Genomic DNA, 9,623 nt, shown 5'->3' on the forward strand with positions numbered 1-9,623 from the left:
AAGGCACTTGACTGCTAACCAGAAGGCTGGTGGTTTAAACCCACCAGCCACTCCTTGGAAGGAAGATGGGGCAATCTACTTCCATAGTGATACTGCCTCAGAAACCCAAGGAGGGGTTGCTGAGTCGGGTCCGACTAGATGGCACATAACAACAACAACATAATGGACCCAGTAGAATATTTTCTTCTTCTGTTCCAAAGTAGTTTCTTGTTGTTGATAACATGAATTCTCCTAATAAGTTGCTTCCCAAGTTAAGTGCAGACATTATTTCAGAGAGAAGAATCTCTTAATCTGGGAAACCATTAGAGTAATAATAATAATAATTTATTTCAGTTTTTCCTTTCACTTATTTAGTATTAATGTAGTCAATAGATATCATTTAAACATCCATGATACTATAGTCATTATGCTAGGCACTGAAAATATAAGATAACTCCCTCACAAAATGTATTCTTAGTTAATTTAAACATCTGAGTAAGTTTTTTTTCTTCTCTTTTCTTTTTTTTCTTTTTCTTTCTGTTGTTGTTAGTTCAGTCAGTTCTTATACACCCAGGGTTGCCATGGGTTAGTCTTAACCACTGTGTGAATTGAGTCTTCCACAGCCCTGAAATTTAATTTATGTTCTTCATAGCATAGTTTAGGAGCTCTGGTGGTGTTTTGCCTAAGACATTTGACTGATAACCAGAAGGCCGGCAATTCAAACCTACCAGTCACTCCACTCCTCGGAAGGAAATTTGGGCAATCTACTTCTATAGTGATACTGGCTTGGAAAATCAAGGAGGGGTTGCTATGAGTCAGATCCAATTCAACATCAGTACGTTGCATTTATAGTATAGTTTAATTAATTCTTTGCATGAAAATCAAACAATTGATCATTACCTCAAAGTACATGGTCTTAAATTCCTCCCAGTACTAGAAAACTATTCATCACCAAGCATACTTTGTATTCTTATTTTTTTTCTCTTCTAATGAATGAATTAATTTATTTTTTGTCTGAATCAACTTAACACTTTCCACTTCACTTGGATTTTGGAACTTAAAGTTAAATGTAAGGAAAATCTTGTTTATATATTATTTAATAATGACAACCAAAATTTCTAAATAAACAATACTGGACCATACCATACAGCAAAGATTAGAGAACATCCCTGTATTTCTGCCAATATATAAAAGCCTACAATATCTCTTGCGTTTTGGTTACCTAGTGCCACTCTGACAGGAATATACCACAAACGGGATGGCTTCAACAAACAGGAGTTTATTCTCTTACAATTTTGGAGGTTAAAAGTCTGAGTTCCAGGTGCCAGGTTCTAGGGTCTGGGTGAAAGCCCCTTGACCTTGGGTTTCAGCTCTCTCTCTTGCTCCTGGCTCACTGAAGCTAGAGGCATCTCTTCACTCAGGCAGCTGCTGGCTGCTGAGGCTGACAAACCCAAGGTCAAGGTGAAAAGGCACAGTCCTGATATTACCAAACCACACACACAGCAGGCCATTAATTCAAGTCCATTAAAAGTCCCAAATTGGCAGGGCAACATGGTAGGCTGCTGAATGAAGACTCAGCTACATGCAGGGTCCAAGCATGCCAAAAGGCTAGAGACCTTTCTCAAAGTTGCTTCTTATATACTGGAAACAGATCATATCCCTAAAACAGCTACTCACCTGCTCCAGTAGATTCCACCAAGGAATTGATTGCCAATCTCACGAGAGAAAATAACTTCATTTAGCTGCCCAGCCACTCAACCAGGCCCAGCAAAGTTGACAGCAATCTTAACTATCACATCTTGGAAAAGAATATAGAAGACAAATTCTTACAGGAAGTTTTAAAATGTAAATCTCTAGAGTTTCTCAGAAGTAACAGGTTAATTCTAGAGTTAGTACTCTAGATACCCTGTAATAGCATAGCAATTTAGCATGTTAAACACAAAACACATTTAATGATCACAGGTTTACAACTTATTTTCACTCTCTTCCTATTCTCTGGTTAGCAAGAAACCTTGAGTAAACATCTGTATATGTAGTACAGTTTGTAAGGTATTGAAGAATCATGCTTCTAGGTTCAATGACTCTTGCCCTGACTAACCAGTCAGAAGCAGAAGGACACAACATTCCAAGTGTTGTATGAAATCTGAAATGGCCAACCCAGTCAGAAAAATCCTATTTAACTTCATAACCAATCTAACAGAAACTATTATTTCTCTGAATTGCATTACTGTTTAATAAGCTGTGATTTTTTTTTTCCTGACTGGAATATTTACATATGCCAAAATGGCACATGACAACAATAAGATATATGAAGTGACCATATTATATAATTAATCAAGCATTTAAAACTCTATCAGTATTAATTCATACATGACATAAAAGGGCCATTTCCAGAAACACAGGCATAGAACAGGCATTTTGGCCAATTAAATGCATCCTGACTTTTAATTTGTGATTACTATAAGGAAATGAATTAAAATAGACCTTTCTATCTATAGAAAAAAGGTCACAGGAGATTCTGTCTGGAAATTTGTAATGATATTTTCCCCAGAAAAATATAAAGATCAAAACCTGAATTTGGAGCATTGAGTCAAAAACAGCCAATTTTTACAGCATTATGCCTACATTTAGATGATATATGCAAACACTAAGAGTGATAAAACAGCAGATGCAATGAAGAGGAGGACTAGGTGCAGTTGAGTAGATCCAAAATATTGAAAATTGTTCCCAGTTTTCCCTTTCCATGAAAAATGGAAACATTTACTTTGTTACAAGAATGAAAATATTTTGGGAGCTTTTTTATTTATACTATGTGAATATAAATTACATAAAATACTTTTGAATTAGAACTCAAACTTGTAGTGTCATAGAACTTAAACTTGTAGTGTCATAGAACTCAAACTTGTAGTGTCATGCACATAACCTCAATGAAATCTAAAGTTATCTCTAAAGCAATTTGAAAAGAAGTATTTCATCATATTTTATTGCATAGAGAAGTTTAGAATTCTTAGCTATCTTATACCAATCAAAACCATAAAAGATCTGAACTGCTAATTTCCAAACTAAAACAGTAATATTTAAATGAACAATTCTCTGACACTGTTTCTTCAAGTAATGCAAATAACTGTTTTGTGTTATATAAAAGTTATTATACATTTATTGTGTACAATTATGAGGGGGAAACCCATTAAATATATTGAAAGGGAAGATAAACAGTGCACAGCAGCAGCAATTATAAACTTAATCATTACACCCAAAAGATACTGTAAATTGATCCACAACTGGTAATCACTCCCAACTCACATACATATTTTCCACAACTTCACAATGTATAACCAAGGACTAAGACATTTATAAATGTTATATTAGGAAGCTTTTACTTTATAATGCAAACCATAACTGTGACCCAAAGCAAGAATATACAATACTTTTCTGTTGGATATTCAGTCGGTTTCATTCCCTTTGATGCTCTTTTCTTCACTTTCAGGAATGGAGCGGAGGGAGTTCAGGTTTGTGGCCTGCTCCCCTGTTGTCCTTCATTCTGCAGTCACTGAAAAAGAGATGAAACCTCAACTACTCACTAATGCACACACACAATCCACTGGCTTTCATCAGTAACTTTGCTTCTTTAGGAAAGTTTCTATCAGAGAGCAGTGTACATTATTATACAACCCTTCCAGCTCTAGACATCCTGATCTGGTATGAAATGAGGAATCGCAGAAAATTCCACAAAGGATTTCTTCATCTGTAACATCCTCAATGAGTTCTCAACTCAACTGAGCGAATCTCCATGGACAAACAGGAATCGGCAGATCATACAGGTTTCTACAGCCCTCCTGATAACCTCTTTAGTTATTTCAGTCTAAGAGTAGAACTAGCACGGAGTTGAGTCAGCATGTCCGTGTTCAAAAATTTATGGACCTAAATATTTGTCATTGGATGAAATTCCCAAGTACACTGAGAAAAAAATAACTCATTAATTGTACTTTTATTTTATATAGTTTTCCTCTTTACTCATATATATGTATATACATATACATATAAATAATTATCTATACGCACATATATATTACCTGTTAGCACTAAGTCCATTCTGACTCACAGAGATCTTATATGACAGAGTAGACCTGTCCCATAGAGTTTACTAGGCTGTAAATCTTTACTGAAGCAAATTGCTACGTCTTCATCTCATGGAGTAGTTGGACCTCCAACTTTTTGGTTAGTAGTCTAGAGCTTTAACCACTGCATCGCCAGGATCATCTCTCTCTGTATGTGTATATCTAGTTATCTATCTATCTGTCTATCTATCTAGATAGATAGATATACACATATATACACACATACATATATATAAACATATATGTTGTTGTTGTTGTTGTTATGTGCCGTCGAGTCGGCCCCGACTCATAGCGACCCCTCCTTGGGTTTCCGAGGCAGTATCACTACGGAAGTAGGATTGTCCAACCTTCCTTCCGAGGAGTAGACATCTGTATTTACATAGACATGTGTCACTTAACATCCACAATACAACCTGTGAAATAGGACAATATGTCATTTGAAGTTGTGCAAACACCATAGTGTAGTCTGGTCCTGCTTTTTCTTTGAGCACCTCACTTTCCTGCCTTAGCAGTGATTGTTGGCTTGCTCAGATGGATTCCCTTTTGTGTTTGGTCCTCAATCCATATCATTAGCAATTTTTCAATAGCTGGTGTAATTCCCTCTTATATTTTTGGTAGACTTGTACCTTTTTTTTTTTTTTTTTTTGGTACATTCAAAGAGCTCTGGTAGTGTAGTGGGAAAGACATTTGGCTGCTAGCCAGAAGGCTGGCATTTCAGATTAACTAACTGCTGTGCAGGAGGAAGATGAGGCGATCTACTTCCAAAGATTGCCAGCCTTGGAAACCCAATGAGTGCCAACTCAATGGCAATGGGTTTTTTAAAAGTCATACTTGTTGTTGTTATGTGCCGTCGAGTAGGACCCGGCTCAAAGCAACCCCTCCTCAGTTTTCCCAGTCAGTATCACTACGGAAGTAGATTTGCCCAACCTTCCTTCTGAGGAGTGGTTGGTGGGTTTGAACCACCAGCTTTCTGGTTAGCAGTTAAGTGACTTAGACACCACGCTACCAGAGTTCCCAAAACTCATACTAGAAAAAGTTAAATAAATTAAGGTTGAATAGAAACCTTGGTTAGGATTTGAACATGTGTCTTTTGATTATATTAACTTTTCTGTAAACTCTGAAACATCTTAAATTAATAAAATACATTGATCATATAGTGAAAACTGACAATTATATTTTCTACCAAATTTCTTCACATACTGGCCAAAGTATGAGACAAAATAGACTTTATCAATAATATTTTCCTTATCACACATGATTTCACTGCTAACTGGAAGGGTGGCAGTTCAAACCTACCAGCCACTCCTCAAAATGAAGATTGGGCAATCTACTTCAGTAGTGATAAGGCCTTGGAAGCCCAAGGAGGGGTTGTTATGAGTGGGATCTGACTCCACGGCAGTGAGTTTGGTTTTTGGTTTTCACGTGATTTCAGAAATATAAATATTGCTTTTTAACCATCTTAAGAATTTAGCAAGAGAGTTAGATTTATAATGGTGGTTGTTTACGAGTTTTGTAGATATTCAATTACTTTTTATTTTTTAAATGACCAAATCATAAAAAGTTAACAATCTCAGATAAAACTTCTTCATTCTTGCCTTTTGCTCAATTTTAAATTTTTATTCTGAAGAGGTGATGCAAAATTATTTCTGCCATTATCACTTAACACTAAAAAGATCTACAGAACATTGACTTCTTTGGTTTTATGTTATTTAAGTATATACTTTTTAGAAAACTGGAGTTGTTAATTTTTAACTAGTAATATTCAAAATTTCCCTGAAATAAAATAACTTTATTAAAAGATTACCTGCTCTTGCAGGTTATATTAATTTCTTGTTTTTATATTGATTAATTGACTGGTTGCTCCATATGACTATTACTTTTTTATTCATGACTAAATGACTTTGATTTTGTATATACATCATGAAAACCCTCAATTACCAAACATTTTTTGAGTAGTACTATGTGTCAGACCTATGAGGATAATCCCAACCTTCAAGTATGTAAAACTATAGTGCAGAAAAAAATATGTTAACAATTATGTACCCTGGTACAGAGGTAGCACATAGTATATATTTTGACAATAAACTAAGTACCATAAGGGAAGACACAGTAAAATCACAGAAGAAATGCTTTTTTATGAAACAAGAACTAAATGTTATTCTTAGTATTAGAATTAAGTAAAACACTAATTGAACCATGGTTGAACCACTGAAAGATTTTATTTAAACATTAATGTAACTGTCATCATTAAAAATATATTAACTGGAAAGAAAACAAATCAGCATATTGACTTTTATTTCCTTTGCTACAGTATTTAATTTTCAAGTGGTTCCTGCAGCTCTGACTTTTTTTGTAAGTAAGCATAATAGAAAAGATACGTCATTAATACTTTCTTTATATCCATAGAACTATACTAAGCTAGACTTTATGTTCATAATGGTCAGCTCAGGGCAGGTTTTCTTCTGAGCCAGATGGAAGAATGCCCACTTACTGAGTCATTCAAACTAGTTCCCACAGTATTTGGTTTTGCCACTAATATTCTCATGTGGATACCTACATGGCCAACTAATTAATGTGTTAGATGTTAAAACATAAAAGATGTTTGCAGAACACTTCCCACATTGTCTTCGTAAACCCAAATGGCATTGAAAAGTGGCAGGTGCCTAAAATAAAAGGATTTATAAATTAAGCAGTGATGATTTGCATTGTAAACAAGGTACAGAAATTTTTCTATTAAACATACACACAGTTTAACACTAATCCACTGTGATCTATAATCACATTTATTTCCTATCAATAAAAAGACCATAAAATGTGAATTATAAAGGTGAAATTTTAATGACATATACTCCTCACATAAAAATTTACTGTAAATACAAAGTGGTTAATTCAGTACAAAAATTCATTTCACCTGAAATCATTCAGTAGTAAGGTCAGTTTTTCATATCCACCATACATGAAATTTGAAGTTCTGTTTATGTGTATTTTACACAAAATGTTCCTGAGAAAGAATTAATAAAATTCCTGCTTTAATATAATTATGTAATTCATACTATTTGTACCCTTTTTTCACACTGTACATGATATGCAACATTTATGTTATTATATATTTTTCTATATCTTTTCATTTTTAATGGCTACATAGTACTCTATATACTATGGAACATACCAAAGGACATTTAATTAATACACAACTTTGGACATCTAAGATAATTCTAGTTAAATATTAAAATAATTCCACTTTTTTAGAATGATAAACAATACTGTGAATAACAATTTTACATATATATTTATCTATTTCCAAAACTAATTCCTCAAGACAAATTCCTTAGAAGAGGCATTAGTAAATCAAATGTGAAATCACTTTAACAAATAACGGCAAAATGACTCCCAGAAAGTTCTTTTAGTTTATAGTTTCACAAATAATGGATTTTAGCTGGAATTTATCAACACCTTTATGACAGTTCTTGTGGATAAGTTTTATGATTGTTTTAAAAATATTTGAAGAAAATACTAGTCTATTTTAATTTCCATTTTTGATCACTTGTGAAGTAGAACATAATTTTATATTTTCTTAGTAGTTTATATTTCATTATGAAATGATTGTGATGATTTTTGATCCTTCTGAAGAATTATTATTTTTTTAACCAGAATCTTATATTGGATCTCTGGTGGCATAATGTCTAAAGCATTTAACTGCTAATCAGAAGGCTGGTGGTTGAAACCCACCAGCTACTCCTCGGAAGGAAGATTGGGTAATCCACTTCCATAGAGATACCGCCTTGGAAACCCAAATAGGGATCGCTATGAGTCAGATGCAACTCAATGGACAGTGAGTTTGGTTTTTTTGATATATTGTATTTGGTTTTTTTCCATTTTGGTAGTAAATTTGTTTCAGCTATTGCAAATTATCCCTTTACTCTTTGCTGTTCAGTGGTGCTTAAAATCTTCTTGCTAGAGATGTGTGTGTGTATAACTATATGAGTGTGTGTTTGTATACATTTTATTTAATTCTAGTAATATTTTTTTCTTAGAATACTGTCTATATTTGATGAACTTAGAAAGGATATTTCAACAAGACACTATGAAACTTAATCTACATTTTGCTAATAATTTTAAGGTTTCTTTTCATTTTTTAATTAATTAATTAATTTAATTGTTATTGTGATTTGTGTGAAAGTTTACAGTGCAAATTCACTTTCCATACAGTAGCTCACATATGCTTTGTCTCATGACATTGACTACAATTTACCACAATGCAATAGCTCCCCTCCTGCTTTCTCCCCATAGTTACTTTTTCTCTGTGTCCTTCCATCCTAGGCACTCCTGCCACCCTAGCTGTCTCCCTGTGCATACAGCCCTTCTATTCCCCATGATTGATCTCTCCAAGGAGTATGTATACATAATGTAAATGTTCAGCTCATATGCCTGACTTTTGTTTGGCTGGAAGCCACCAGAGTGGATTCAATTCCAGACCTGAAGGGCAACTAGGGACCATAGTCTCAGTGGTTCCATCAGGCTCTATCAGACCAGCAAATCTGGTCCTTTTTTTTTTAATGATTTTGAGTTTTGTTCCATATTGTTCTCCTACTATATCCAGGATCTCCTACATAGAGTCCTCTCTGAGTGTTTGACACTGGTAGCTAGACACCATCTAGTTCTTCTGGTCTCATAGTCATGTAGGCTGAGGATGGCATGGTGCACCAGTCACTTGGACTAATTGTTTCCATGCATCTTTGGTTTTCTTCGACTTTTTTGCTCTGGATAAGGAGAGACCCATCGTTGCATCTAGATGGCCACTTGCCAGCTTTCAAGATCCCATTTGCTATTTGCCAAAGTAGGATGTGGAACAATGATTTTGTGTAGTATGTTTTGCCAATTGAACTTAATGTCCCTTGTGACTATGGTCCCAAGTCCACAAATGTAACTACTCTCCTCCCTCTGGGTAGCTGGCTTTGGCCAAGAAGTGACTACAAACTTGCCCCTTGTCAGCTCTACTATATATCTGTGAATTCTTACAGAACATACCAATACACTTGTAGAAATATTGTCTTCCAACCGTATACATGGTCTTGAGAACACTCATGCATGCCTCCATAGATATATCTAATAGTTCAGGATGTCCACCCATCTGTCCACCCATATATCAATGATTGTCATCACTGACAACACAATACTGTATATGAAAAAGGGTTCATTGTTGTTGTCTGTACCTCCCATGCATCTCTCTATGTTTTCCTCTTCCTCAATGCCACTCTATTGATCACTCACATTTGATACATTGCACTTCTCTTCACCCAAATCAATACTTGTCTCTACCTATCTAACAGTGTTCCCACCCTTCCCCTCCCACCTCTGGTAACCAACAAAGAAAATTTTCTTTCATATAGAAACTTTTCCTTGACATTTTACAATAATAGACTAGTAAAATATTTGTCCTTCTGTGATTGACTTATTTCACTCAGCATAATGTCCTCCCATGTTGAAATTATAAAGCAATAGTAATATCGCATGCAAGTAAGATCT

Source organism: Orycteropus afer, unplaced genomic scaffold, assembly GCF_000298275.1.
Source record: "Orycteropus afer afer isolate SDZICR_OR568_19922 unplaced genomic scaffold, OryAfe1.0 scaffold00126, whole genome shotgun sequence".
In the NCBI taxonomy this organism is placed as follows: domain Eukaryota; kingdom Metazoa; phylum Chordata; class Mammalia; order Tubulidentata; family Orycteropodidae; genus Orycteropus; species Orycteropus afer.